This window comes from Prosopis cineraria, unplaced genomic scaffold (genome assembly GCF_029017545.1).
Source record: "Prosopis cineraria cultivar Desert tree isolate PC_DT_omini unplaced genomic scaffold, ASM2901754v1 PC14, whole genome shotgun sequence".
Lineage (NCBI taxonomy): Eukaryota > Viridiplantae > Streptophyta > Magnoliopsida > Fabales > Fabaceae > Prosopis > Prosopis cineraria.
In genome coordinates, this window is record NW_026555345.1 from 9,704,035 (window position 1) to 9,722,583 (window position 18,549).

The 18,549-nt window shown below is 31.7% G+C and overlaps 1 long non-coding RNA gene across 1 annotated transcript; it reads left to right on the forward strand.

Moving 5' to 3' along the window:
- The first annotated feature begins 687 nt into the window (after window positions 1–687).
- Window positions 688–17,863, forward strand: LOC129292766 (uncharacterized). The gene is made up of 3 exons (XR_008588982.1): window positions 688–1,255; window positions 6,994–7,072; window positions 17,302–17,863. It is a non-coding gene; the product is annotated as an uncharacterized LOC129292766 (long non-coding RNA).
- The last annotated feature ends 686 nt before the right edge of the window (window positions 17,864–18,549 follow it).

Here is an 18,549-nt window from a genome sequence, read left to right on the forward strand (position 1 = left end):
TCCTGCACACTGTTTAAAATATTTTAAACATATCATCTATAAAATATTTATTTTTTATATTTATTAAAATTATAAAAAAAATTAATAATATGTTTTATTATTAATTTAAATAGTTTAAATTTAATATGAATGGTTTAATTTAATATTAATTTTTTTATAAATTTTATAAATTAATTATTTAAATATATTTTAAATAGCACAGATTTAATATTAAAATTATAAAAAATTTAAATATTAAATTTGGACCATCAATGAAATCAAAATTGTCCAAATATTTTATACAGTGTAAAGGAAATGATTGGAGTAGAGAAGTTGGGTCTGGGTGAGGGTGCTTAGTTGGTTTCAATTTTTTTTAATTATTTTAACAATCAAAACGTTGCTATTTTAAAGAAATGGAGGAGAAATGGAGAGTTGTGAAGTGGAGACACCCCAAGTCCCACTTGCCTCGCCACTTCGTTTCACCAACAACCTCACAAATCTAACCTAAAAAGATACAAGTAAAGTAAAAAAAATATTTATTCTTTTTTGTAAAGAAAAGGAGGCCTAAGGCCTACAGCTCACGCAAGGCTAGACAAAAGTCAAGCCCAAAACAAAGCAAAAATCTAAAAAAGAACAAAATAAAACCAAAAACCAAATACTTAAGTGAATTCAACCAGGATCAAACGTTGTCTTCGACCTCTCCTTCCCCAGCCACATCATCTCTTCAACCCATGAAGCCACCTCATCCCATACACAATATGAGATTCGTAAATTCAGACATCCCTTTACGAGAAGGTCCGCACAGAGATTCCAACCTTTCAATCTCTACCATATGTTGGTCGACCAAGGTATCAACTTTCATCTTCCCCTTTAATTGATTCATTAGCTCCAATGACTCTACCTCCACCTGCACTTTTCAAAATCCATACTCCCAAGCTAAAAGTAGTCCCTTATATAAACCCCATCCTTCAACCACCAGAGCCGAGCACCACCCAACATCCATCGTGAAACCCTACACCCGATCTCCTTCATGATTCCTAAGTACACCACCATAACTTGCTATCCCCGGATTACCTCTACTAACCCCATCCGTGTTGAGTTTTACCCATCCCTCAACAGGTCTGCACCACTTACTCTCTAAATCTCCTTTTACCTTACTCATAAGATGTAATGGCAGAGCTTTTACTTTCCAGACCTCTTGCACAAAAGCCCAGATTTGCCTCACTTGCACCATCGAGTCAGCTCCTTTAAACACCCTCAAAAATTATAGGCCAAGGTATGCTTCTAATCACTTGCTTGGATTTAAGATTCATTATCAACCAATCTTTCCTGTCTGCTGTGTAGAATCTATTTTGCAACAACATACTAAAATTTTCCCATAAATTCCTTGCTACTTTACAATCTCGCATGACATGCATGACTGTTTCCAAGTCTCTGCACACTATACAATTAGCACTTGCACCCCATCTTTTATATTAAATCTCATTTGTATGTAATCTATCCTACATCAACTACCATAGAAATACTCGGATTCTTTCAGGCCCTCTCCATTTCTAAATTATTTCCCACTTAGGATCCTTCAAACCCAACTTGTCCCCTCTAATGCTCTTATATCCCTCTCTTACTTTATATTGACCTTGACTTCCTCTACCCCAAGCTAACCTATCTGTTACCTCTTCAGCTCTTGAAGGTAAAACCACATGAATCAATAATTTTTCCTTTTTAAATATTTCATTCTCGAAACATTCCCACTTCCAATTCCCATTAGCATCTACTAATTCAAAAACCATCAATTCTTTTTCCTCAAGACTGCTCTACCCTGTGCGTTCATTCTACAGTATTACCACACTTCTAACCCAAGTATCCTTCCAAAAAGATGTACTGTTGCCATTACTTAGCCTCCTTCACAACCCATTATTCACTGTATCCCAGAGTAGATGCATTTTGTCCCATCCTTATATCATTCCCAAACAGCTTGCCATTATTATACTTGTGCTTCAAAACTGCAATCCATAAACCTCCTTGCTCAATTCTAAGTCGCCAGAGCAACTTCATTAAATAGGCCATATTTATATCTTCTAGATTCAATAATCCTAATCCACCACATTCCTTTAGCTTGTGTATATTCTCCCATCAAATAAGGTGCATCTTCCTCTCAGTTACATCATGCCCCCAAATAAATGATCGTTGAGCGCGTTGTACATCTTCTAAAATCTGTTTAGGAATCCTAGTGACCATCATAGGATATACTGGAATAAAACCCACAATGGACTTCATAAGAGTAACTAGCCCAGCCATACTAAAACAATTAGCCTTCCATCCTCTTAATCTACACTTTACTTTGTCTAGCACATTACTAAGACACATAGTTTTCTGCCTCCCATAACTTACAGGCATTCTGAGGTAGTTACCAAGATCCTCTACCCCTTTAAAACTTGCTATTCCTATCAATTCCTTCCTCCTTTCACTAGAAACATTAGAGGAAAAGAAAATAGCAGACTTCCTATAGTTCACTTTCTGCCCAAACGCATTATAGAAACTTCCCATACACTACAACACCTCCTCTATTTGCTCTTTTAAAGCTTCTATAAAGAGAAACAAATCATCTGCGAACATCAGATGCAACACTTCAAGACCTTGCCTTCCAATTCTAATAGGCTTCCATTTCTTTTCCTCTACTGCATCCTGAATGACATACGTTAGCTTCTCCTTTCTCCATTACTAAGACAAATAAGTATGGAGATAGAGGATTACCCTACCTAATCCCTCTAGATGGCTCAAAACACTCTATTTTAGACCCATTCCAGAGCACCTGATTTGAAACGGTACCTACACAACGCATGATTAGTTTTGTTATCTCCTCCTTCATGCCTATTTTCATCAAAACCTCCCTTAAAAAACTCTATCAAACTCGATCATAGGCTTTTTCAAAGTCAATCTTAATTGCAAAAAAACCTTTTTTTTATCCCTCGTTCTCTTCATACTATGGATTAATTCTTGAGCAACTACAATATTGTCTTGTATATGCCTACCTTACACAAAACTGACTTGATTAGGTGCCATTAATATGCTTGAAAAAGGCTCAATCTTATTCACCAAAAATTTAGGGATACATTTGTAGATTACATTGCACAGAGCAATCGGTCTCATCTGCCTTATTGATTCAGTTTTTCTACTTTAGGCACCAACACTAGCAAAGTACTATTAATACACTTCATTTCCTACAAACCTCTCCAATAGTCTCTAATAGCATCACAAACCTCCTTGCCAACAATTTCGCATTCATTATGGAAAAATACAATAGGAAAACCATCTTCTTTTGGGGCTTTGAAAGCCCCAATAGAAAACATAGCATGCTTAATCTCCTCATCCAAAACCGATCTATACATCTCCTCCTAACAGTCATCTTCAATGACTGGATACTTATGTCTAGTCAGTTTTCTTACCACTTCCTCTCCATCCTCCTTAAACAACTCTCTAAAGAAAGAAACAGACATATTTTTTAATTGTTCCAGATCTTCCTCCCAGCTCCCATCATCCTTTTTTAGTATGGCCACTTTATTTCTTCTCCTTCTATTAACAGTCTTGAGATGATAGTATCTAGTATTCTTATCTCCATCATTAATCCAATCACCTCGAGATTTTTAAAACCACAACACTTCCTCCTATCTCAACACCTCTTCTAATTCCCCTTGCAATCTCCTCTTTAACCGAAAAAAATACCCAAATGGACATTTAAAGGAAATAATCTTCCTCTGCACACCATCCAGCCTAACAAGCAAAATCTTCTTCCTCTTTTAAATACTTTAGAACACATCTTTATTCCACATACCAAGAACTCCACTTAGATTCTTCAAATTCTCTTCAACTCCACCATCCTTCACCTAATTGTTCTTCACCATACTATCAAAATCCTTATAAAGTAGCCAAGCAACTTCAAACCGGAATGGATAAGAGCCCCTTATATTATCCTCTCCAATACTCACTAATAGAGGATGGTGATCCGAACAACCCAAATGTGGTAGCACCTTAACAATTCCCTCTTAATAACATAATTTCCATTCTTCATTACAAAGCCCACGGTCTAGCTTCTCAAAAACTTGCTCATACCCTGGAATAAGAAGGTCCCTCCATGTAAACTTATTTCCACAAGTTTCCATCTTAATTAGCTTACAAGCATTAATCCTATCATCAAACACTTCAAACCTCTTCAAATTAACATCTGCTCCTATAATCTTCTCTATAGGTCCCCTAATATCATTTAGATCCTCAACCAATAACCAAGGATCTTTTAAAGAAGGGGCCATTCTAATAATCTCATCCTAATTTTTTTTTTATCAACCTCTCTTAGACTAACATAAGCAACAGTTAAGTCTCAACTATCATCACTACCAAATCTAACCTTGAAATGCCTAAATTGCTTATAAGTTCTCACACACTCCACCTCTACATAATTCACATCCCACGCCACCCAAATACCTCCCGCAAAACCCATCCCTTCAATAGCAATAAAATTATGAAGTCTAATTTTTTGAAAGAAATCTTTCGCCTTCTTAGAAGGCACTCTTGTTTCTAAAAGAGCAATTTTTGTCGGCTTCCTCATTCTCAATAGCATTATAATACCCCTCTCTACCTCCTTTCTATTGGATAGAGAGGCACAGCATAAGATTAAAATTTTAAAATCTCTATCCTGATATGGACCGAATGAACTTATTTAAGTCAATGTGGATAGAAGAGTTACCTTTTAATTCTTTGAAGTTAGCACACGTTCTCTTCAAGAGTTTGGATCTGAGGAGCTGACAACATAGATCTGCTCCCTCGATCGATATCCACATGAACAGCTCTCTAACTCAAACAGCGTGCTAGTGCTCTCAGCGTTTGTTCTTCTTTGAACGTTAATTTTTCTTTTTATAGGGTATTTCGTGGCTCTCAGAGTATTTTTACCATCAAAATTTTTTTAACTCTCTCCTCCTTTATAAAAGACGTCCCTATCTATATATAGTATATAGATAAAGGTTTTCGTCTTTTACTTAAAAGCCCACGAAAATTTAATTAAATTTATCTCATAAATTTAATCCATAATATCATATCTAATTCAAATTTATCTTTTAAATTTAAATTATAAAAATAACATGTTATTCTCTCATATCATGTTAATTATTAAATTTAATCTATCATACAAAATTAAATTTAAAACTAACATAAAATAATATAATATAATATAATATATCATATATACATATTATATTATATATATATATATATATATATATGAATATATATATATATATATATATTATATTATCTATATTTAATTTTATATATCATATACATATATCATATATATATATATATTTGATATATATATACACATATATGGATATATATTTTTAAAAAATATATATATAATTACATTTTAAATTTTATATTTCATATAAATATATATATATATATTAATATTTATTAAATAAATATTTAAATATATATATACACACACGAATATATATATACATATATATTTCAAAATTATATATATATATTATATGTATTTTTATTTTTTAGATTAAGGGGTTGATCATTAAAAATATATTTTATAAGCTTTCTAAATGTAGTGGTACATTGCACAAGTCCATTTTGGTCTATGTTATGTGGTCTAGGTAGTGTTTATGATTTTTGGCTTTTGACATGTGAGTTTAACACTTAGTTTTGCATCATATGGTGAAAAAAATGAGTATGTTGAAATGGGTGTCCAATTCTTGTATGAAAAATATTTTGAGTGTAAAACCAAAGCCATTAGCTAGATCTTGGAAAAAGTTTTCTATAAATATTTAGATTGCATCAATCAAACGTCAGACGGAGAATTAGGGCGGCCAAAAGTTGCTTTGATTGCTATCAAATTGATAACATAATTTTCTTGTCATGAAATGTGTGATGTACTGTGATGCATTATTCAATAAGCCACAACACATGACACAGAGGTTTACCAGCCACGATCTAAGTTTCATGAGCTGTAATGCACGCCTCTGGTTTTGTAAAAATTTCACTATTTTTTTAATTTTAAGCAAATGCATTGATCCTTTTAATGATTCCAGAATTCTGCATAGTTAATAAACTCTTATCTTTCATTTGTAAAGCCTTTTTAAAAGGATTTAAAATTTGAAAACTTAGGATACCATTTTTACAACTCATTTGCAAAAACTGATACAACTTGTTGCTTACTTTAAGATAACCTCTTAAGTAAACGAGATTGGAGTTGAATGGGTATTAGTTAAGGTGATTTTACAACATGGGGAAGGCTTTGAATCTAATAAGGATGTATGTAATATGGATGACAATCATGAATCTGACAGGGATGAAGGGTCTGATAGTGAGGATGAGTTATAGGGGAGACTCTATGTTAAATGATACTAAAGAGAGCTTAGATTCTGAATTTCATGATAGTGAGCTATCCGTTGGCATTAAGAGTGACAATAAGGAAGATTTTTTAGACCCTAGTGATGATGATAGGCCTTTAGAGGAAGTGAGAAGGCCTTATGAGGAAGGGTATAAGGCCTTTTTAATGTTAGGTATGACATTTGCTAACAAAGGAGAGCTTAAAAGGGCCATGGATAACTATGTAATTAAAATAGGGGTACAGGTTAAAGTAACTAGAAGTAAACTAACCAAGCTGTGACGTAAATGTGAAGAGGGCTATCCATTCCTTTTTTTATGCCTCTAAAGATGGATCCAGTCCAGGTCTGATGGTTAAGACCTTGTGTTCTAAGCATAAATGTGCTTCTCAGTTGTGGATAGTTCAGCACTTCAAGGAAAAAATACAAAATTATCCTCAATACAAGCTAAGTAAAATGAAGAGATAAGTGAAGTAGGATCTAAAGGTTAATGTTAAAATCCACAAGTGCAAGCAAGCAAAGAGGAAAATACTAAAAGAAATGAAGGGCAGATATGATGAGTTTGGAAAGTTAGAAGCATACTGTAATGAAGCGAGGATATCAAATCTAGGGTCTGATTTTGTAGTGTGGAGGTGAGCCATGAGGCATTGGAAGCTGAAAGAAGAGTTTTTAAGATGATGTTCATATGCTTCAATTCTGCTAAGGTAATCTCATTTGAATTTTTTTTTTTTGCACTTGTATTTGACTGAAAATGTAATCTCACTTTAGTAAATATGTAATACGTTGGATGGAAATAAGGATATAGGCTTCATTAGGGTAGATGGGAGATTTTTAAAAGGGAAAGTTTGAGGTATATTGCTCATAACAGTGGGATTAATAATAAAAACAAAAGAGGGAGCCTTAATTTCATACTCATCACATCATTCATTATCAATAACATATTTTACTCATTTCTTACTTGCCAGCTTTTTGGCTCTTTCTAAATCTCACAGTTTAATACATACATAACCTAAGATCTAAAATACATAACTTAGCTTAGTAATCACCCAGTGTAACTTAGCTTAGTAATCACCCAGTGTAAGTAAGTAAACATGAAATCTCCTAGTTTGAACTGTCGATATGAATTATACACATGGTTTTCAAAATAATGAGGCATACAAATTTAGGATGAATATATCCTAAGCCTTAGGCTTTTTTCCATGATCCTACACTGATGAGTTAATTCTTGAAATATTGAAGAGAGAAGGGTAAGTACAATCACTTAATAACTAAGGTATATTTAACCTATATTAATCCATATCAATTAATTAAAGTGCAAGTGGCATAACATTTCTTACTCTTAACAAACTACCATTCACAAGCTCAATATCATATATGCAATGTTGATCACATATACAACATTAATCATATAATATCATGTGATTTCATCATAAGGGTCACAATACAGACAATTATGTACCTTTAATAATAATATGCAAGATTACATCTCCCTTATATCATCTTTATGGCTCTAACATAAAACCGTGGGCTCTTACACCATAGGCTCATCTATATGTAAGACTACCCTAGTCTTTCATACGTGAGAAGCTACTTGGCCAAGGTTACTTAACTCACTTGTAGATCACAGTTTTTCCTAAATCTAACACTATGAGATGTCGTTCTCCCTAAACTAGCTTCCTTATTAAATAAGTAGAAACTAGAGTTAGGCTCAAGTCTCTCAATAAACCATAGGACAGTCCCTCATCAAACAGGTGGGATAATAAATTTAAATATATTCGGGCGAGCTACCGAGCTCTAAATAGTGGCCATACCATTTGGATTTTTAACTCACTACTCCTTTTTTTAAGTGAACTCTCATCTCATATGATTATACAATGCATAAATGTAATATTTATAGCGTTCATAAGTATCCATCATATAAGCATACTTAGCAATATCGTCGTACTCTTTTTATTTTACATTTATCACATTTTCACATCACAAAACATTGTTCAATTCTATATCACAAATGAACATATCATTACACATGTCATGTTGTCATAGAACTCCTTCAATCAACATTTCTCTCATTACTCACAATACAAACACATATATTTATCATTTCACAAATGATAATTTAACATAACAAGAAGTGATTCTTGGTTTCACATTACTCAATATATATCACATGCTTCATCAATCATCCAATTCCCAGACTAATTCATAAGCCCCTATCATCATATGATTAATAAATTTTCACAAGCCATTTTTGCATTATAAACCATTCCACAAGTTTCAATCGTAGTTATAAATCTAAGCAACTACTTAACACACAGAAGTATAAGAGAGATTTCCACCAATTACTTTAAACTTTTAAAAAGTTAAAGGTTTACCCTTAAAATACACACTTTCAAAGATTTTCAAAGCTTGAATGGTGTCAAATTGTGATTAATCTACATTTAATCACATCAAAGATCATTAATATCTTCATCAAGATAATTCCTAACATCACATTTGATATTTCTAAATCTCCTAAAACTCTAATTCCCTATATACAAGAATATCTATAAGGTTTATTAACTTTCTTTAACTTACATTGGTTCCGATAACTCATCTAAGCATAAGCAATGGCCATTAAATACTCCCACCAACCTCCACAAATATAAATTTTTGGGTATTTATTCATAACTACTAAAACTCATAAAGTCATAAATGTTAGGTTTAAATAACCTAAATAACTCTCATTAACTCTATTTAAATCAATAGGTTTGGATCCATAGTGTAATATCCTCCTTCTCTAATCCATGATTAACTCTAAATCTCCATAATTAAATAGACTAGCTCAAGGTAAATGACATATCACCAAGTTTGTAAATAAGTGAAAAAGTTAGGATCCTAAGTTTTCATAACTAAAACCATTTTCAAACACTTTAAAATAGACAAATCAGAGTTTACAACTATGTGGAAGCATGCGATCATTTCAAGAATTAGTGCATTTGCTAAAGAGTCAGAAAATAAAGTGACTGCAAAATTTAAGGCCTGCACTGCAGCTTGTTTGCCTCTGTGCCATGCACCACGACTCGTGGCACATTTCATGCCAGTGAATTTTTGTTGTCAAAATGATAGCTTTCGGGCAACTTTTGATGCACCATATTCCTTCGTTCGATGTCTGATTGATGTAAACTAGGTGTTTACTAAAAGCTCTTTCTAAGCTCTAACTAATGGCTTTAGTTTTATAATTAAATTATTACACATTCAAAATTTAAACACTCATTTCAAAACTTATACTTTTATAACATTTCTCACAAAAACTAAATGTCTAAATCATCCATTAAACCAAAAGCCATTAATACTACTTAGACTACATATAATACACCACAACTAACCTATATAATGCACCACATCATATAATACACTTATAATTCACAATTTCAATACTCAATCCCTTAATTCAAAAACATTGAAGGGGGAGTTCAATTACCTAATTCATCAAATAATTTAATAACATCTCATAATATGCTCAATTTTTACTTACATTAGTATTTTGACCCTGTAACATATATCACATTTCACAAACACTCTCCCTAGAGCCCAAAATATATTTACAACTCACAAAGCACATAATACTAGTGAAAACCCTAGTTGGCAATTTTAATCATTATATACATATAAAGACTCAAAATAAAAATGGCTACTAAATAAGATTGCAGTCCTATACGTCTGGTTATTTTCCTCCATCCAATTCTCTTGAGCTATTTCCTGTAATATTGAAGATAGTAAGGTGAATACAACAACTCAGTAACCAAGGTCCAATTAATTCATATTAATACATGTCAATTAATTTAAATGCAAGTGGTAGTACAATTAGTTTTTAAATCATGTAAAACGTTTAAGAGCATAAATTCACATTTTCAGGCATAATAGCACATACCCATGAAATAATGCTTTTTAACAACTTTCATGTAGGAAGAGAGCTTGCCACCCAATCAATGGACATATACTCGCAAGGAATTAAAGCTCAATTCATGATTTTCATTATTAGGGTCACAATACAGATAACCATGTGCCCTTTTTTCACTATATGAATGATCACACCTCCCTTATATCTTTCTTATTCCTCTGACATGAAACCATGGGCTATAACATATTGGGACAATCTATGATCTAAGACTTCCCTAGCCTAAACATGTGTAAGGGGTTATCTAGCTAAGGTTTTTCTAACTCACTTGTGAAACACGATTTTTCCCATTTTCTCATACTATGAGGTGTCATTCTCCTTAAACTAGCCTCCTCGTTAAACTACTGGATAGCTAGTTAGGTTTGAGTCCCTCATTGAACAAGTAAGACAATAAGTATATAAACAATTCAGGCAAGCCATTAACTCAGATAGAAGCCCTATGACACGAATTTAAATTTCTACTCCTCTACTTAGGCAAACTCTCACCCCTTGAGATCATGCAATGCACAAATATACATAATTCAAGCATGTATTATCATATCATTGTACTTAATCACATACATGGTAATCACATATTATACACAGTCAAATCGTTGAACTCAACTATCAATCTCATTGAACTTCACATTTTCAATTAGTCATGGAACTCTCTAATACATAGTCATTGTAACCTATCACAATTTACATTATTGAACTCCAAATTAAACAAGTCATTGAACTCCATATTTTCATAATTATTATACCTCACATGTTAACAATCATTGAACTCTATAATTTTAAAATCATTGAATTATATTAGATAACCACTTCATAGTGGGTTTTGCAAATAAAACAAGCCACATTTTTATTTTAATTAATCTCACATAATTCAATTGTCAAATATAAATCAATAACTAATTAACACATAAAAGTACAAGATAGAATTCCCCTGGGTACCTCAAACTTTTGAGACGTCAAAGGTTTCATCCCTCAAATACTCACTCCCGAAGCTTTCAAGAAACTTGAATGGTGCCAAAATAATTACTCTACAATCAATCACAATAAAGTTCATCAATATCCACTTTTGGTCTAATTTTCACTAGTAACTCAACACTTCTTCATGCTTAAGATTCATTCTCTACTAATATAAAAATATCTATAAGGTTTTTTAGCTTCCTTTAACCTTCATTAACATCATTGAGCTCTTAAATAGCCATTAATAAGACCGTATTATTCCCAACTAACATATTTATGGGAAATTTTGCATATTAAATAATTCTCAACCACCAACCATCATAAACCCATAAATACCAAGTTTCATTAGCTCAATCTACTCCTATTAACTCTATTTAAGTCAAGGGATTCAGACTTATAGCTTATATGGACTAAAAATCATCATTATCAACTAAACCCTAACTTTTAACATCAAGAAAATGGAAGAAGATAGGAAGATTTGAGTGTGGGAAGCTTACCCTTTGCGTTTATGAGCTTCAAAATACTATAAATATTTGGATTCCTCAAGCCCTAGCAAAGTATTTTCAACCCTCCTTCACATTTCTTTGTTTTTCTCCCTTCTTCTGCTTCATTTCACGACTATATTTTAGTAGAAAAGTGACTATACGCCTTGGTAGATGCACAATGCACTGCAACGCATGGCACAGAGAGCATCCCTCCAGACATGTCAGAACACACACACCGCGGCAATTGATCCACAAGCCGTAACATGTGGCACATAGCCTTGCCCTTTATATTTTTCCTCTTCTTATTTCGAGGCAACCCAATTCTCCTTTAGACTTGCTTCTAGAGCTGGAAAATAAACTAAACACACTCGTTAGGCCTCTCCGGCCACACACCTCATTAATACACTTAATTTAATCGGGCTTAATTAATTAGGTTTAAAATTGAGAATGTTACACATAGCCCTATAAGTTCAATAATCAACTTCTCTAGCAAACCCTAACTTCCCAACTAAAGAAAAATGGAAGAGGAAGAAAAATAAACACTTAAGTAACTTACTAGTGAAGGTTGGAAACTTTAAATATCTCCTCAAAGATGACTAAATGTAAACTCCTAATGTATAGACTATGAGTTACACTCTTAAGAACTTTCAATATTCATATTTTTCCTATAGGACATTCTTATCAAGTCTAAAATATTAAAACATAACATCATTACTTGAAAATATTCACAACTATGCATACAAGTTCATTTGAAAAATTCTCACCGATGAGCATAAGGTTCTCTTTACTAATGCCAAAATCTAATGCTCTGATACCAAAAATGAAACATCTCATATATTTCTAAACCTTGATAATCATCAAATACCAAAGACTAAAAAGTGAAAAATGCCAATTTGATTTTAAACATTGATGCACCTTTTAGAATCTTTCACCAAATTTCAAAATTCATAAATAATTCTATAAAAATCATAATGAGATAAATTAAGTATAGAAAACAAGCTTTGGAAGTCCTCTTCCAGGGAAAAATAATTCCTGACTTCAAATGACAATCAATATTTATTGAGGAATTTTCTTCCTCACTGCTTCAGTTATCTCCTGAAAGTCTTCTAAATTTATTTTGTAAAAATTATATCTCATAATGTACAACTTCAAACTTAGTGAATCAAGGCTTCATTTGAGGCTTGGAATGTTCTCTAAGTGACCAAAATTCAAGCCAATAACTACCATAAAGCTACTATAATACCTTTACCAATATTATTACTTTGGATAAATATTTTATCCTGGTAAACTCTATGTGTGTGATACAACTCAAAATATAATCGTGAAAGAGAGAGAGAGAGAGAGAGAGAGTGTGTGTGTGTGTGTGTGTGTGTGGGACTTCAAATGACAACCAATATTTATTGAGAAATTTTCTTCCTCACTGCTCCAATTATCTCCTGAAAATCTTCCAAATTTTTGACTTTATTTTGTAAAAATCATATCTCATAATGTAAAACTCCAAATTTAGTGAATCAAGGCTTCATTTGAGGCTTGGAATGTTCTCTAAGTGACAAAAAATTCAAGCCAATAATTAGCATAAAGCTACTACAATACCTTTACTAATCTTGTTTCTTTGGATAAATATTTTATCTTGGTAAACTCTGTGTGTGTGTGTGTGATACAACTCAAAATATAATCATGAAAGTGTGTGTGTTTTTTATAACTCCAAAATATACCAAAAGATAGTTAAGAAGCAAGGTAAAGAAAATAAATTATTCATTGATCCCTGTCCTTATAATGGTTCTTGAATGAACCTGCATATATTATTTGTGACATAAAAAGAAGAGTAAGATTTATAAAAATCTCAATAGTATTAGTATATTTCAAGTTCCAAACAATAATGGTCCTCTCATAAAAAAATAATAATAATGAGCATACACCATGAATTTATAAAACTCAACAAGAATAGATATGCATTAGCCAAAGTATCATACTAGCAATATAACATCCCATTAAATCATAAATTTTCTATAATTCATGATAATAAAATTCTATAGCTTTAAATGAACTAACATTGCTATCAAAAAAATTAGATAAATACTATCTTAGATCAAAACACTCAACTTCTTTTGGAAATGAACTTCTTTAGGCTTCTCACAAATATCAAAGCCTAAAAATTATTCAATCACAACTATATGATTTTCCACAATTCAAAATAAACAAATTCATAATTTAATTATAACATCTCATATTACTCCTATTATTATTATTATTATTATTTAAAGAATTGCCTTCTAAGACAATATTTATGTACTGTCGCTCCCAACAAACCCCTCTATTTCCTATTTGAAATTTTGCTACTCCACTTTAGCAGTTTGGAACAACACAACATAGCCCCCTAATCAGCAAATTTTTTGACTAATAATAGGGAATAAATTAGGAGATGTTTAAAACTGTTTTTATTTTAATGTTTTAAGAACCGGTGTTTTGTAAAACATGTTTTGAGAATAAAAAAATAATAAAAATATATATTTTTCTCATTCTTTCTTATTCTCCAAAACAATAATTCCATAACACTTGAAAGTTGTTTTCATTTTTTTATTTTTTAAAATAGTATTTTATTTTTTTTCTAAAACACTTTTTGAAAATACGTTATTAAGTAGGTTTTTTTTGTTTTTTTATTTTAAAAAATAAAAAATTATTTTTAGAATAAGTTGTCAAATAGGCTCCTATGCTCTCAAATTCGTATATTAGCCACGGTAATGTAACTCTCCACCCTCAAATAAACACCCATTCTCTTCTTCTCTCATTTACACAACAAACCGTGATCTCTTCAGCCATATACATAGCAATCGAGACTCCCCTGTTCAACAAAAAAATAATCGAAATAACAGGACAAAACTTTTTATTAATTTTTCTTAATCCTATTTTAAGTGGGTATTTATATAATACCTTCCAATCATTTTTCCTACCTCAAAATACCCATAAGTAAGTTTTTTTAAAAAAAAAATCTTACCAGTATTTTTCAATCCCACATTTTATCTTTTAAAACTCATAAATTCATCCAAAAACTCAAACTGATACTTACTTTACTTTGAACATTCCACAGCCTTAAGTTCTTAGCCTTTATCTCCCTAAACTCCTTCTAAAAACTGAAAATCTTTATGAATCATTAGATTCAACTGAAAGCTTGAGTTGAATAGGTTCAAATTCTATTTTTGCTTGTAGGATTTGAGCTAAAATGGTGGATATTTGATTGGGTTAAAGTCTCTCTTTCTAAACTGTCTCAAACTCCATGCAAATCGAAAAAGCTCTCTCTCCCCCACTCACCCAGGTGTTTCGAAATGGAGAAGAAAGAGTAAGTTGTTGGTTCAATACTCCACACTCCACACACATTCTCCAAATGTCATCAGACTCCTTTCCACATTGCTCTCCCTCTCTCCCCCCCCCCCTTCCCTCTCTCTCCTAGCACCCAAAAACAAATAAACAACCCAATAAATCCTACTCATTCTTATATTAGCGAGTCTTGCATCAGATGGGCTCAACTTAAGCTTATTCATCTTAATGTCGTGGAATTTTATAGGGAAGAAAGATAATATTTCCAAAAGTCCCTAATATTCCTAATATTATAATTAACTCTTTTAGGTATTTTCTAATCACTAATATTAATATAATTCTTTCAAATATCTTTGTTCAAATGATCAATCACAATATCTTCTAAAAATTATTTCTCATATTTCTTCATATTTGAGTAATATTATTATAGAAATCTTATTCCTAAATTTTTCATCAATAAGCATGCAAAAATTTCCAGACATAACAAGGACAAAGATTAACAAAAGCAGGGATAAATGAGTGTTAGGTGGGCTGGCCACCAAGCATTTTTTAAGGACAAATTACAACTTAATTATAAACATATAATCATCTTAAAAAATATAGATAGATGGTATGAACAACATAGATTAAAAACATGTCTATGGATTAAGAAATATGTCTAAACAATCAACCAAAAAAAAAAAAAGAACATGCAAAGATGAACATTGCAGGGAATGTGGGGAAGTGGCGACTCTCTGCATCTAATATGAAGGAATGGCCGAATGGATGGGGTTGCATTGAAGCATTACTTTTGTGTGGCTCATAATGTAAGCTGCGGGCTGGTAGTAATTTCATTTTTTAAAAATAAAAAAATTGTAGTAGTCTTTGGAAAAATTGCAACCAAGGACCAGAAAAAAACATTTGTTGTTCTACAAGATCAAAAAATTCTAAAATTGCTTTGCAGATCAGATCGCAACACTTTCTGTCCACCACAAAATTAATTTTTTGGTATCATTAATAAGAGAATATTAACGGTGGCGGTTCAGCAGTGAATAACTATTTTATATATATATATATATATGTGTGTGTGTGTGTGATGAGTAATTTTGAAATAACAGTAAATTTTAATTACATCTAAGCTCCTTAATCCTTCAGAGTAGTTTCAAAATCGTTTAGTTTTGCAAAGCAATAAAAATTTCTTCAATGGTCTTTGTTTGTAATTTTGCCCTTTTCTTTTTGAATAATTTCAATTTTTTATATTTTGATATTTTTGCTAACAGGTAAGTTTTTTTCATGTCCTATTAAGTAGTTTTAGATTGATTGATGGGTTAGTGTAGAGTTGAAAAATAGGTGAACTGAAACCTTATTTATTGGCTAAGTTGCGTAGCCCATTGAGACTAGAGCTCAACAGAGCTGTCTTAAAAGGTGGGCTGGAATTATTGGGGCTTAGGGCATGGTTTTATAGCTTTTTTTTTAATATTTAACAAAATCCATAATCCAAATTTTCGACTTAAGATATAAATATAAATAAAACATTACACAAATATTCTAAAATTTGTTCTAAAATATCACTAAATACTTGATCATCATTGTCATCATTTATAAACAAAATATTTGAACTTGAATTCTTGAGCTGGAGAAAGTTCAAGCTTTACCATCAGTATTTTCATCTTCTTCATCAAGACTAAATGATGAACATATAGTGTCATTTTCATGTGTTCATCCAAAAATAGAAATATATAAGACAGATGATAAAATGTAAGTAAATTACTATAAGCAAAATCATACATCTAGCTGTGTGTACAAATTAGAGCATACATGTTATCTCAAAAAAGGAAAGACCAATATTTTGATAAGATCACATGAACCAATAATAAAAGTCAATTCACTAACTATCGTGATGATTGAAATGTTGAAGATTTCACATGTTATCTTTGTAAGATTGGGAAATAAGGTTGGAAAATTGTTGCTTATTATTCTTCTAATAATTCAATACTTTCATGGTTAGGGTTTAACTATTTGAGATTGAGTCTAAGAAAGAAACTTTTTAGATGACAACAAAAGAGTAAAAAAATTTTAAACTAAAAGTAATAAAAAAGCTTGAAAAAATTAATTAGTTGGTCCTTGTAATTTTGATTTAGTTGCAACTTGTAACATCCTCAATTTTTAATCCAAATTAAATAAGCCAAATTTGATTAATTAAGTGTGTTAGTGAGGTGTGTGGCCAGAGGTGCCTAACAGACATGTTTGATTTCAATTTCAGCCCTAAACACGAGTTTGAAGGAGAATTGAGTCACCTAGGAATGAAAGAGGAAGAAATTCTAAGAAGGAAGATTCTATACCACGCGCCGCAGCTTGTGGATAAGCTGCCACGACACATGTGTGGCAACACACCTGGAAGAGGCTCTTTGTGCAATGTGCCACAGCGCATTATATGTTCACCGCGATGCATGGTCACTTTTTTGCTATCATAAGTCATGAAATGAAGCAAAAAACAGAGGAAAAACAAATGAAACCAAGAGAGAGACGAGAGAGCAATACTAGGGCTTGGGAAAATTGAGTATTGGGAGTATTTTGAAGCTCATAAACATCAAAAGTAAGCTTCTTACACTTAAATCCTTCTTTCTTCTTCCATTTTCTTAATGGTAGAAGTTAGAGTTTGGTTGATAATAGTGATTTTCGGTCCATAGAGGTTATGGATTTGAACTCATTGACTTAAATATAGTTAATGGGAATAGATTGAGCTAAGTAAACTTGATATTTATAATTATATGTTCATTGGAATTTGAAGGACATTAAATGTTTGAAATTCTCATAAAAATGGTGGTTGGGAACAATACGGTCTCATTAATGACTATTAAAGGACTTAATAATATTAGTAAGGGTTAAACGAAGTTAAGAAATCTTATGGATACTTTTACATGAGTCAAGAATTAATTTTGAGTATTAAAAAATGTTAAAGTAGTAATGAAAATTAGCTCAAATATGGATATTGATAATTTGCATTGTAAATGCTTGTAGAGTGACTACCATTGGCGCCATTCTAACTTCTTGAAAGTTTTGGGAGAGAGTGTTTGAGGAGTAAAATCTTTGACCTCTCAAAGGTTTGAAATAACTAGGAGAATTCTATCTTAAGCTTTTATGTGTTAATTAGCTTATTGATTAATGATTTATCATTGAAATGTGTAAAAATGAAATGAAATGCAAGTTGTGACATGAATTGCTTGAGAATCCATTAGGTTGATTTTGTGAGTTCCATGACTTGTTATATGAAATTCTTCAAAAAATCAATATTAATAGATTTTCGTATTATGTGTTTATGAGAAATTCAATGATGTTTAAAATGATAGAGTTCAATGATTGTGAATGATTGAGGTAATGATTGTGAAAATATAAATTTTCATGAATTGGTAGTTGAAGTTTAAATATAGATTTTCATGAATTGGTAGTTGAAGTTCAATGATGTGAGTTATGATAGGGTATAATAACTATGTACTTGAGGAGTTCAATG